Raw genomic sequence first — 14628 nt, 5'->3', positions numbered from 1 at the left:
AGACCTATTGGCAGGGACAAACCCATGTGGGGGGGGGGGGGCTAGTCTGTTACCCAAGGCAAGTAAGATCATGTGTGCCACACACAGGGAGGTCAAACAAATCTACCCTAGTTTGGAGCAGAGGAAGTTTTACTGCTGGGCGGAGTCAGGAGAACACAGTGGTGGTGGTGGTTTAATCGCTAAGTCCTGTGTGACTCTTGCAACCCCATGGACTATAGCCCGCCAGGTTCCTCTGTTCATGGAATTCTCCAGGCAAGAATACTGGAGAGGGTTGCCATTTCTGGTACCCAAAACCCTCAACTCCTTCATGATTTTGTCGACTAAAAAAGATGCACAAGTTGAGAGTTGTGAGTGAAGTTTTATTCTGGACAAAATGAGGACTGCAGCCCAGGAGGCAGCACCTCAGATAGCTCTGAGAGACTGTTCCAAAGAGGCAGTGGGAGAAGGTCAGTGTGTGAGATTTTGGTGAAGGAGTTCAATACAATTAAGTGCTTACTTTACAAGAGTTTTCCACTAAATGGGAGGAGCTGCTGTCACCATGAAGGGATTCAGTTCTTTCTAGATATGAGGAGATGCAAGGTATGGGATCACAAAATCTGTTCCTGAAAATATACAACGATCTAAAGACCTGTCCTACCAGGTTCTCTGGAGCAGAGAGTGCCTCTCTCCACCCTGATCTCCCTCAGGGGGTGTTGAAGGTCGGCCAGCAGCACAGGGTTCAGTCTCCACAGAATTCAGCTCAGTCATTCAGTCGGGTCCGACTCTTTGTGACCCCATGGATTGCAGCACAAATATTGTCACCCTGCTTATTTAACTTATATGAAGAGTACATCATGTGAAATGACAAGCTGGAATCAAGATTGCCAGGAGAAATACCAATAACCTCAGATATGCAGATGACACCACCCTTATGGCAGAGAACAAAGAGGAACTAAAGAGCCTCTTGATGAAAGTAAAAGAAGAGAGTGAAAAAGCTGGCCTAAAACTCAACATTCAGAAAACTAAGATCATGGCATCCGGTCCCATCACTTCATGGCAAATAGATGGGGAAACAATGGAAACAGAGACAGACTTTACTTTTTTGTGTTCCAAAATCACTGCAGATGGTGACTGCAGCCATGAAATTAAAAGATGTTTGCTCCTTGGAAGAAAAGCTATGGCCAACTTAGCATATTAGAAAGCAGAGACATTATTTTGCCAACAAAGGTCCATCTAGTCAAAGCTATGGTTTTTCCAGTAGTCATGTATGGATGTGAGCATTGGTGTGTAAAGAAAGCTGAGCACGAAGAACTGATGCTTTTGAACTGTGGTGTTGGAGAAGATTCTTGAGAGTTTCTTGGACTGCAAGGAGATCAAACCAGTCAATCCTAAAGGAAAACAGTCCTGAATATTCATTGGAAGGATTGATGCTGAAGCTGAAACTCCAGTGCTTTGGCCACCTGATGCAAAGAACTGACTCATTGGAAAAGACCCTGATGCTGGGAAAGATTGAAGGCGGGAGGAAAGGGGGACAAAAGAGATGGTTGGATGGCATCACTGACTCGATGGACATGAGTTTGAGCAAGCTCTGGGAGTTGGTGATGGACAGGGAAGCCTGGTGTGCTGCAGTCCATGGGGTCGGAAAGAGTCAGGCATGACTAGGCGTCTGAACTGAAATGAACTGAAGAACTAACCACCCATATTTCATGGCTTCCCACCTTCTGAGATGGCTCACACTCTGTGGAGTATGTTTCTCCCAAGGTCTTTCTTGCTTTCTGAGAGGGGCTATGTATGGAATATGTATCTAACTAAATCCACTTGTTACCTCTCAGTTTGTCTCTCCCTGAATTCTTTCTGGGACGCGACATAAGAACCTGAACTTTATTAACTAACACCAGATGCATCCAATCCCAGGACAGTGGGTTCAAGCTCCAATCTGGATTGTGTAGTTTCAGAACCACGCAGTCTGGATTGGATTCCAGCTTCTCTGATGGCCGCAACATTTCTCAGTCCAAGTCAGATCAACCCTTGGTCTCAGTGTCCCCATTTCCTCAGGCAGAGTTGTAATCATAGTATCAACATTCAAACAATGTTTAAGGGCATTCAACAAATTGACCTGAGTCACCAGCTGAAGACATCCCCTCGAATGAGTGACTGTTCAGTATGAGGTTCCTCTTCTCTGACGCTAAACCCAGTTCCCCTACCCTGCTGAAACAGAAGTTGGTGGAAAATTTCTCTTTTCTCATGACTGCTGGACTCCAGGTGCTATTTTTATGAATGAAGAATCTAGTTTGGAATCCTTCCATGTTTAAGAAGTTGCTCCGTTGCTGAGGAACAGGCTTGGGATGTTTCCAGTTCCAGAATGTCTTTCTTAAGAGACAACAACCAAACCTGAAACCTGGATTACCAGTTTTGTTTTTTTAAATTAAGTAGGTAATTTATTTTTGCTTTATCTTGGAAATGTGTGTATGCTCAGGCACTCAGTCGTGTCCGAGTCTTTGCAACCCCCTGGGCTGTAGCCCACCAGTCTCCTCTGTCCATGGGATTTCCCAGGCAAGAATACTGGAGTGGGTTGCTATTTCCTCCTCCAGAGGATCTTGCTGACCCGGGGATTGAATCTGAGTCTCCTGTGTCTCTTGCATTGGCAGGCAGATTCTTTACCAGCACGCCATCTGGGAAGCCCTAATCTTGGGAATAGTCAAGATTTTTTGAACCTTAAACATACTTTGGGGTCTTTCCTGGTGGTCCAGTGGTAGACAGCTTGTGTTGCAATGAAGGAAACGTAGGTTTGATCCCTGCTCTGGGCTCCCCTGGTAGCTCAGACGGTAAAGCATCTGCCTACAATGTGGGAGACCCGGGTTCGATCCCTGGGTTGGGAAGATCCCCTGGAGAAGGAAATGGCAATTCACTCCAGTATTCTTGCCTGGAAAATCCCATGGACTGAGGATCCTGGTAGGCTATAGTTCATGGGGTCACAGAGTCGGACACGACTGAGCGACTTCATTTTCTTCTGGGAACTAAGATCACATTTGCTGTGGGCAACTAAGCCAGTGTGCGCCACTAGAGAAAGCCCACATGCCCCCAGGAAGATCCAGCTCAGCCAAAAAAAAAAAAAAGGGAAATAAATAAATAAAACACTTTGGGCCACCAGAAAATGCCCTAGATTCTTTTCTGGGCTGTCAGTGTCAGTTGACATTTTAATTCTCAAACACGCTTGTCTGGTTTGAAACTCACCTTGCTGTCTTCAGGTCACTGAGCTGATCCTTGTGATAGCCTCTGAGGCACCACTCTAAACAGCTGCAAGCCACTGGAGAGTTTTCAGCCAAGCGTTCATGGATGTGTGCGCTGACTCCCAGTGCAAGTCCCTAAGGGGCCACCACTGCTCTGCATCCCCACCCACAGAAATAACCTCAAGCCTCACCCTCTGTTCCCAGCCCACCTTCACTCCAGTGTTCCCTCTCTCTCCAGTGATACTCTGATTAAGAACAGATTCACAATCTGGGCCAACAGCCAAGAGTTTTAGACCCTCAAGGGAGCTCCTGGGGCAAATGATTCACTGAGAAGAAGAGAGAGCATGAGGGAATTTTCTTTCACTGAATTCATCATCTTCTGTGGGGCATTTGGATTTTCCTGTCATCTAACTGGAAACAAGGTTTGTTGTCCTCAGCAGTTTGACTTTGATGTAGTGACTGCTTTTCTTTCCCTTCCCTGTGCCCCACAGAGGTTCTTAAACATCATTCACCGATTCTCTAGTTATAAGAGAAATGAGTGTTGTGGAAAGCTGGGGGAGGTTACAAACATTAAGAAGAAGAAAACAGAAACTTGTCAGAGTCCCAGTGTCTTGAGGGTGTGTGGCTTTCTTCACTCTATGCACATCTGTCTGGTTTTACACCATACCTGGAAAGTATCTGATACATGGTCAGTGCTCATGAAATGTACTAATGTTTGACACATTAAACATTGGGATTTACTGTACTGTGTATACACATAATATTGTATTTTCATACATTCAAGGTTGTCTCCAGTATTTCTCCATGGTATTTCATGACAACATTATTTTCATCACATGGAGTTACAAGAATTTGTTTAATCGTCTGTTATTTGATAGTCAGTCTGTCTCCAGCTTCTCAGTGTTAAAAATATTTAACTGGACTTGTTTTTGTCCTTGTTCAGTCACCAAGTCATGTCCAACTCCTTGCTACCCCATAGAGTGCAGCATGCCAGTCTTCCCTGTCCTTCACCATCTCCTGGAACCTGCTCAAACTCATGTCCATCTAGTTGGTGATGCCATCCAACCATCTCGTTCTGTCATCCCTTTCTCCTCTGGCCTTCAATCTTTCCCAGCATCAGGGTCTTTTCCAATGAGTAAGTTCTTCTCATCAGGTAGCCAAAGTATTGGAGCTTCAACTTCAGCAACAGTCCTTCCAATGAATATTCAGGGTTGATTTCCTTTAGGATAGACTGGTTTGACTTCCTTGCAGTCCAAGGGATTCTCAGGCGTCTTCTCCAGCAGCACAATTTGAAAGCATTGATTCTTCGGTGCTCAGCTTTCTTTATGGTCCAACTCTCACATCCTTACATGACTACTGAAAAAACCATAGCTTTGACCAGATGGACCTTTGTTAGCAATGTAATGTCTCTGCTTTTTAATATGATGTCTAGGTTTGTCATAGGTTTCCTTCCCAAGAGCAAGCATCTTTTAATTAAAATTAAGAACCTGCTCTACCTGTATATATATTCTTTTTCATATTCTTTTCCATTATAGTTTGTCACAGAGTTTTGAATATAGGTAACTGTGCTCTGTAGTAGAAACTCGTCTGGTTACTTTCTTAGCATAGATTCTTTGAAGTGGAATGACAGATAAAAGGATAGTTTATCTTAGATTCCTAACATATATTGCCAAATTATACTCTAGGAAAGTGTGTATTTGGCACTCCTGTTAGTGACTAATATTTTTAGCACAGACTTGTCAGGACTAAGTATCTTTTTTTTTTTTTTCAGTGGGTTTTGTCATACATTGATATGAATCAGCCATAGAGTTACACGAAAGGACTAAGTATCTTTTTAAAGGATGCTTGAAAACTGGAAAACAAAAAACCAGATTTTTTTCTGGGTGCATTGCATGGCATGCAGGATCTTAGTTCCCTGGTCAGGGACCAAATCTATGCCCCCTGCAATGGAAACCTGGAACCCTAACCACTGGACCACCAGGGAATTCCCACAGGAGACATTTTTAGATAAGAACTTGTGTAACTTCTCCCTAGAGTTTTATAGAAGCTATATATGAAAATAAAAGGAATTGATCTAATTGTAGAAGCTGAATTTTTAGAGTGCTAGCCAAGGATTCCAAGAATGGATACGTGGTTGAAATAAGGAGGCGTTTCTTTGGGTGTGTTAGGATTGCAGCCTGGGAGACACAGATTCAAGAAACACTTGAATTGTGTCCTGCAGGACTGACTGTACAATGGGAGACTTAGAAATGTCAAAAAAAAATGCAAAATTACAAAAATTGTTTGCCAAGAACTGGGACTGGAGATGGTGAAACTAAGGGTGCTTGTTAAATAAAGCTGGTTGGAGTTCAAAAGGATTATGTAGTTGAGAAGTGGGGGCAGGAGCTTTGAAACTCCAAGGTTGCCATTGGCAGCTGCTAGGAATTACTGTGTTGGAGATGGTTTGCAGTGTCCCCAAGTCTGACACAGTTCAGAAAATACAGGTTCTTGGTGATGCAGGAATTTGTCTGAAACCACACCCACCATGGCCACCCGGCTCCAACCTGCATGTCTGAACCAAGTTACTGAAGAGGTATAAGGGGACTTCCCTGGTGGTCCAGTAGCCACTGGACTGCCTGCCAATGCAGAGGACGTGGGTTAAATCCCTGGTCTGGGAAGATTCCACATGCTGAAAAGGCAACTAAGCCCGTGTGCTACAACTAAATGCGAGTGCCCTGGAGCCCTGCTCCATGACCAGAGAAGCCATGAAAGTCAGAAGCTGGTGCACCACAATTAGAGAGTGGCCTCTGCTCGCCGCAAGTAGAGAAAGCTAGGGCACGCCCAAAACTAGATGTATAAAAATTAATTAATTTAAAAAAAGATGTATTGGTCTTCTGGGTGCTTCTGATAATCACACTAAACGAGTCAGTGCTCCTCAGCCCAGGGCTCATCCAGACCTGCTCATGCAGCAGGAGAGGCCATGAGAGCTACCAGCCACCCACTTATGGTGCTTATTAAGGAATGTGCTGGCCAAGGTGCACCCTCAGCTCAGCAGCGCCTCATCTGGAAAACATGGGTAATAACAGCATTCTGAGGGCATATTTCCAGGGGAATCACATTCACTGGAGCTTCCCTGGTATCTCAGGCAGTAAACAATCTGCCTGCAATGCAGGAGACCTGGGTTTGATCCCTGGGTCTGGAAGATCCCCTGAGGAAGGGAACAGCTACTCACTCCAGTATTCTTGCCTGGAGAATCCCATGGACAGGAGCCTGGCGGGATACAGTCCATGGGGTCACAAAGAGTGGGACACAACTGAAGCAACTAACACAACATATTGACTGGCTTCCCAGGTGGCACTAGTGGTGAAGAACCCGCCTGCCAATGCAGCAGGAGATGTAAGAGACTCGGGTTCAATCCCTAAGTTGGGATGATCTTCTAAAGAAAGGAATGGCAACCCACTCCAGTATTCTTGCCTGGAGAATCCTATGGACAGAGGAGCCTAGCAGGCTACAGTCCATGGGGTTGCATAGCGTTGGACTTGGCTGAAGTGACTTTAGCATACATGCAAGCACATGAGATGATACACATGGGGCATACAATAAATGCTGCTGGTTAGTAAAATCAGCTCTTCCCACTAGACTGTAACTCCGTTAGGGCAGAGGCCAGTGCTATCCTATTCCCTGGCATCCATACTATGCCTGGCCAGTGGTAGTCAGGGGTTAGATGGAGGGAAGGGTGGGTAAATCAATCAGCTGGTTATAAAAAATGCAAGTCTCAAAAAAAATTAAACATAGGCTTGCCAGATGACCAGCAATTCCATGTCTGGGTACATGTCCCAGAGAACTAAAAGCAGAGACTCAAACAGGTATTTGCACATTTATGTTCTGTGCCGGCATTATTTACAATAGCCAAAAAGTGGAAAAGGTCCAACAAAGGTCCGTATAGCCAAAGCTGTGGTTTTTCCAGTAGTCATGTACAGATGTGAGAGTTGGACCATAAAGAAGGATGAGCGCCAAAGAATTGATGCTGGAGAAGACTCTTGAGAGTCCCTTGGACTGCAAGGAGATCAAACTAGTCAATCCTAAAGGAAAAGAAAGTGGAAGTCACTCAGTCATGTCTGACTCTGCAACACCATGAATAGTCCATGGAATTCTCCAGGCCAGAATACTGGAATGGGTAGCAGTTCTCTTCTCTAGGGGATCTTCCCAACCCAGGGATCAAACCCAGGTCTCCTGCATTGCAGGCAGATTCTTTCCCAGCTGAGCCACCAGGGAAGCCCACCTTATAGGAAGTCAACCCTGAATATTCATTAGAAGGACTGATGGTGAAGTTGAAGCTCCAATACTTTGGCCACCTGATGTGAAGAGCCACATTATTAGAAAAGACCCTGATGGTGGAAAAGATTGAGAGCAGGAGGAAAAGGGGGCAATAGAGGATGAGATGGTTGGATGTCATCACTGACTCTATGGACATGAGTTTGAGCAAACTCTGGGAGATGGTGATGGACAGGGAAGCCTGGCATGCTGCAGTCCATGGGTTCGCAAAGAATCAGACAGGACTCAGTGACTGGACAAAAACAAAACAGTGGAAACAATGGAAATATCCATGAAAGCATGACTGTATAAACTAAATGTGGTGTGTACATAGAATGCAATATTATTCAACCTTAAAAAGGAAGGAAATCCTGACATGTACAGTGTGGATGAAACTTGAGAACATTATGCTCAGTGATATAAACCAGCCACAAAAGGACAAATACTATATGAGTCTGCTTACATGAGGTACTGAGATTAGTCAAAATCAGAGAGATAGAAAGTAGATTGGTGGGTGCCAGGACCTACGTGGATGGGAATGGAGAGTTAGTATTTAATGGGTATAGAGTTACCAGTTTAAAAGATGAAGAGAATTGGGACTTCTAGTGGCCCCTAGATTAAGAATCTGCTTTCCAGTGCAGAGGAGCTGGGTTTGATCTTTGGGTGGGAAACCAAGATCCCACATGCCATAGGATGTGTACCACACCTAGATCAAAGCCCTCCCACTGCAATGATGAGATCCCATGTGCTGCATATGAGACTCTGCAGCCAAAAACTAAACACTGAAAAACAAAAGATGAAAAGAGGTATGGAGAGAAACTGTGGTGATGTCTGCGCAGCATTATGACTATATTTAATACCACCGAGCTGGACACTTACAAGTGGAAAGTTTAAATTTTGTATACTTTACTATAGGAAAAAATGGACAAGCAAGCTCAATGCATTATCAAATAGCATGAAGGCAAATTCCCCACTCTAGGAGCTGACACATCAGATTTTAGTGAAACAAATGCAGTGACAAGTCAAGGGGGTTAAAACATAATGTTCACCGAGAACAAAACATACAAGAAGAGGTATGGCCCGGGTTCTGGTTCACCCAGGTGCTGGGCAGGTGGAGTGGGGCCAGGACACCACCACGCCAACCAGAAGCTCCCAGCTGGAGTGGCCTGGTGCTTGGACCACGCAAAGTCATGCCTGCTCGTCTTGGGCAGCCAGTCCCCAGAGGGTCTCTCTGCTGTGAGGCCCCAGGATGGAGGGGCACCCAGATGTCATCACGGGGGCTGCATCCCCAACCTCCGTCCCTTCAGTTTCCCCACCTTCTTCCTGCCTCTCTCAGAGGATGCTTCAGCCTGGCCTCCGCTGGCCTTCCACCTTCCTCCTCTGACCTTTGCTGATTCTCCTGCTGTCCGGGCACCCTCAGAGCTTCCTGGGCAGGCTGTCTCATTGGCAGGCAGCACCCGGTGATGCCCCTGTGACCTACATGTCTGTTAGCAGGACTCTTGGGCTCGGCTGGGCACTGCCCAGGAGGAACCAGGAGCTCAGCAGCCATGTGCAAGCCACCATGCCTCTGGGTGAGGGTCACGCCCAGACAGAGCTGGGCCAGCCTGGCCCTGCCCCTCAGAGCAGGCTGAGCAGGCGGGAACAGATGGTTTTGTTCCCCAGACAACACCAATGCCTGTCACAAGGTCACACACTGCGGGACTGCAGTCCTATGAAACATCCAGAGTGGGCAACTCTACGGGTCCTTAGAGACACCAAGCAGATGAGTGGTTGCTCACAGCTAGGGTTTGGGCGGAGAACGGGAGTGATGACAAATAAGGACAGGATTTTGGAGGGTTATGCCAAAAATTTCTAAAACTAGGTTATTCTAGGATTGCACGGTTCTATGAATGTACTAAAAATTATTAAAATGTGCATTTTAAATAGGTGAACTCTATCAGGTGAATATTTCAATAATTGTTTTTAGGGACTTTACCAGTGGTCCAATGGCTAAGACTCTGTGCTCCCAGTGCAAGGGGCCTGAGTTCAACCCCTGATCAAGGAACTAGATCCCACATGCTGCAACTGAGATCCTGCATGCCACAGCTAAGACCCACAACAGTTAAATAAATAAATAAATATTTTTTAAAAAATCTGAATAAAGTTGGGTTTAAAAAATTTTTTTAAATGACATTCTAAGCAAAACAAAAAGAAGAAAACTGAATGCTTCAAAGAGAAATCCAGAAGAAAATAGATACACAGGGGAGGTCATTCTTCCAAAACAATGTTTTCTTTCTCTCTTTCTTCCTGAGCCTGCCTGACTGACAGGGAGGGCAGCCCCCCAACTTGCTGTCTCAGGTGAGGAGAGGAAGAAAAGATCCAGAAATGCTTCTGAGCTGATACCCGGGGAACTTCCCTTAACATTTCTTGGGCTTCCCTGGTGGCTCAGTGGTAAAGGATCCACCTGCCAGTTCAGGAGACACGGGTTCGATCCTTGATCTGGGAAGATCCCACATGCTGAGGTGCAACTAAGCCGACGGATCACGACAGCTGAGCCTGTGCTGTGGAGCCTGTGTGCCACAAGAGAAGCCACTGCAATGAGAAGCCCGTGCACCGCAACTGGAGAGTGGCTCCTGCTGCTGCTGCTGCTGCTAAGTCGCTTCAGTCATGTCCGACTCTGTGCGACCCCATAGGCGGCAGCCCACCAGGCTCCCCTGTCGTTGGGATTCTCCAGGCAAGAACACTGGAGTGGAGAGAGTAGCTCCTGGCTGGTTGCAATTAGAGAAAAGTTCTCACAGTAAGGAAGACCCAGCACAGCCAAAAAGAAATACATGCATAAATAAATAACATTTCTTGCAAGGCAGGTCTACTGGCAACAAATGCCCTCGGGTTTTGCTTATTTCAATGGATATCGATCTCTTTGGTGGTTTTTCTTTGAGCACAGTGACTATTTCATTCCACCCTCCTGTTCCCGTGGTTTCTGAGGACACTCAGATGTAACCCTGGTCCTTGTGCCTCTATAGGTAAGGTGGTTTTTCCCTCTGTCCTCTTTAAACTTTTCTCTGTCTTTGATCTCCTGCAGTTTGAATATGATATGCCTGAGTATAGAGGTTTTTTGGCATTTATCCTGTTTGGTGTTCTCTTAGCTCCTTGGATCTGTAGTTTGATGTCTGTTGTTGATTTTCTAAAGTTATCAGCCACCATTATTCTGGTCATTTCATCTCTTTCTTTCATCTCCTGGTATTTCCATATATGGGCTTTCCTCATAGCTCAGTCCGTAAAGAATCTGCCTGCATTGCAGGAGACCTGGATTCAATTCCTGGGTCAGGAAGATCCCCTGGAGAAGGAAATGGCAACCCACTCCAGTATTCTTTTCTGGAGAATCCCATAGACAGAGGAGCCTGACAGGCTAGAGTCCATGGGGCCGCAAGAGTTGGACACGACTAAACCAACAATTTCCACAATATGTATTCAATTGTCCTACAGTTCTTGGCTCTTCTGTTCATTGTTTTTCATTCTTTTTCCTCTATGTGTTTGAGTTGGTCTCTACTGACATATCTTCAAGTTCAGTGAGTCCCTCCTTGGTCACATCAGTCTGATGTCTCCATCGTCTGTGTGGCCCTGCAGGGCAGCTGTCTCTTGTTTGCTGCTCTGAGTAACAGAGTCCTGTCTTTCATTTGTCTGAGTGTCATTGTGTAGTGTCCCACCACCAAATAAAATCTTTACATCTTATAAAACACTGATAAAGAACCAGCGTCCAAAATACACAAAGAATTCTTGAAACTCAATAATAAGAAAATAAACACTCCAATTAACAATGAGCCAAAGATCTGAACAGACACCTCACCAAAGAAGATAAGCAGATAAGCATGTGAAAATTTCTCAACATTGTATGCCATCAGGGAATGCAAATTAAAACAATATCACCTATTAAGACAGCTAAAGCCTGGAACCTTGACAATACCAAGTGCTGATGAGGGTGTGGAGCAATAGGAAGTCATTCATTGCTGGTGGGAATTAAAATGGTATAGTCACTTTGGAACACAGTTTGGCTAATAAAGTTTAATAAAGCTACGCATAGTTTTACCACACAATGCAGTGATTGCACTCCTTGATACTTACCTACTAAGTGGAAAACTTAGGTTCACACAAAAACATGTACACAGACATTCATAACAGATTTATTCCAGTTATTATTCCAGTTGTCAGCAGTGGGAACAACCAAGACACCCACAGTATATGAATTATCCATTAACAAAGTGAGGTCAGTCCACAGAGTGGGCTGTTATTCAGAAGTTAAACAAAAAACGTGGAAGAAACTTAAAGGCACATTGCTATGTGGAAGGAGCCAATCTGAAAAGGCTACAAACTATGTGATTCTAACTAAATGATGTTCTGGCAATTGTAAAACTAGAGGGTAGTAAGAGAAAGTCAGTGGTAGCCAAGGGTGGGAAGGGGGAGGGATGAATAGGCAGAATACAGGGTGGTTTTAGTCTCTGTATGAGACTATCAGTGGTGGACGTGTATCATCACAAATTTATCAAAATCCACAGAATGTCCAACACCAAGAGTGAATCCTATTGTAAATCAAGAACTTAGTTAATAACAGTGTTATAACCCTGATTCATTAATTGTAACAAAATACTACACTAATTCCAGAGGTTAATAATAGAGGAACCCTTGTATGTGCAAGGGAGTATGGAGAAATTCTCTCTACTGTCAGAACTATTCTAAACAAACAAGCTCTATGAATTAAAGTAACACAAGCTTATAAATAAAAATTGTGTGCAATTCTATGACCCCTTGATAATATTTTGATGTAAATTCAGAATTTTTATGGTTCCCCCCCCCTTTTTTTTTAAAGAGTAGAAGAGTCGGGGGATTCCCTGGTGGACTAGTGATTGGGACTCTGCTCTCCCACTGCCAGGGCTCTGGGTTCAATCCCTGGTCAGGGACTAAAATCCCAAGTGCCTTGTGGTGTGGCAAAAAAGAAAAATAAGAGGGTAGAAGAGTCAGATCTCTTGTGCTATTTTTTAAATATTTACTTATTATTTTTGGCTGTGCCGGGTCTTAGTTGTGACATGTGGGATATTTAGTTGCAGCATGTGAACCCTTAGCTGTGATATGTGGGATCCAGTTCCCTGACCAGGGATCCAACCTGGGCCTGTAGCACTGGGAGTGCAGAGTCTTAGCCACTGTACCACGAGGGAAGTCCGTCTCACGCTATTTTATATCCTGCCATTTTCACTGATGTATTAGTTCAGTTCAGCCACTCAGTCGTGTTCAATTCTTTGTGACCCCATGGACTGCAGCAGGCCAGGCTTTCTTTCTTTCACCAACTCCCGGAGCCTGCTAAAACTCATGTATGGTGGTGTGCATCTTTCCATATCAATAATTATTTTATATCATCATTTCTCATGACTATATTTTACTTGAATGGATGCATATTCAGTTTTTTTCTTCAGCACATCCTAGTCTCAGTTAATGGATGTTTAAGTTGTTACTGTTTCACAAGTTTAAGTTGTTACTGTTTCACAAGAATAGTTTTGTTTAAGCTACATGAATTCAACTACAAGTGCTCAGCCAAAGAAAAGGGAGTGAAACCACCCATTATTAACAAAAGGAAAGGCAAGACATGGAAACAACCTAAATGTCCAATGATAGATGAGTGAATAAAGAAAATGTGGCACAAAAATGTAATGGAATATTTGCTGTTCAGTCACTAAGTTGTATCCAATTCTGTGATCTAGTGGACTGCAGCCCACCAGGTTCCTCTGTCCATGGGGTTCTCCAGGTAAGAATATTGGAGTGGGTTTCCATTTCCTGCCCCAGGTGGTCTTCCTGGAGCAGGGATTGAACCTGAATCTCCTGCACTGAGGAGGAGAACCCAGTGGGTTCTTTACCACTGAGCCACCAGGGAAGCCCAGTGGGATGTGCTGTGCTGCGCTAAGTCCCTTCTGTCGTGTCTGACTCTTTGCAACTCCATAGACTGGAGCCCATCAGGCTCCTCTGTCCATGGGATTCTCCAGGTACGAATACGGGAGTGGGTTGCTATGCCCTCCTCCAGGAGATCTTTCTGACCCAGGGATTGAACCCATGTCTTCTTCATCTCCTGCATTACAGGCAGATTCTTTACTGCTGAGCCACTGGGGAAGCCCCAAGGGGATACTACTCAGCCATTAAAAAAAAAAAAAAAAAGAACTAATACCATTTGCAGCAACATGGATGGGCCCAGAGATGATCATATTAAGTGAAATAAGAAAAACAAATACCATATGATATCACTTATATGTAGAATCTAAAATATGATGTAAATGAACACATCTATGAAGCAGCAACAGAATCACAGACATAGAGAATGGGTTTGTGGTTGCCAAGTGGGAGGGGGTGAAGGAGGGATGGCCTTGACATTTGGCATTAGTAGGTGTGCACTAGTGTACATAGGATGGATAAACAAGGTCCTACGGTATAGCACAGAGAACTATATTCAATATCCTGGAGTACACCATAATGAAAAAATATATATGTATGTAGAACTAAGTGGGCTTCCCTTGTGGCTCAGCTGGTAAAGAATCCGCCTGTAATTCGGGAGACCTGGGTTTGATCCCTGGGTTGGGAAGATCCCCTGGAGAAGGGAAAGGCTACCCACTCCAGTATTCTGGCCTGGAGAAGTCCATGGACTGTATAGGCCAAGGGGTCACAGAGAGTCACACAACTGAGCGACTTTCACTTTCACGTAGAACTAAATCACTTTTTATGTGTGAATATGTACTAATCACTTTGTTGTACAGCAGAAATTAACATTATAAATCAACTATACCTCAGTAAAAAAAAAAAAAGTAAAGGCAGTGGGTATGGGTGTGGCTGGTGGTCTGGGGTGGGGCCCCCCACTCCTCAGCTTCTCTCCTTCCGCCGTTTGCCCAAGGGGAGCACAGATGAGCTGAGCCAGTCTCTCGCAATCAGGCACAGTTTTTCTGAGCAACATGACCTGGACACACAAGTCAGACATTTCTCTGGCCATCATCTGGAGCACTAATGCCCCATTCCCAACACTGGACAGACAGCCTTCATGAAGCTCCCAGGCCAATTTTGACCTCACCCAAGTTTCACCAGCATGGTAACTATAGACTCAGCCCCTGCACTAGAA

This window comes from Muntiacus reevesi, chromosome 8, assembly GCF_963930625.1.
Source record: "Muntiacus reevesi chromosome 8, mMunRee1.1, whole genome shotgun sequence".
Lineage (NCBI taxonomy): Eukaryota > Metazoa > Chordata > Mammalia > Artiodactyla > Cervidae > Muntiacus > Muntiacus reevesi.
This window is presented reverse-complemented; position numbering follows the sequence as displayed.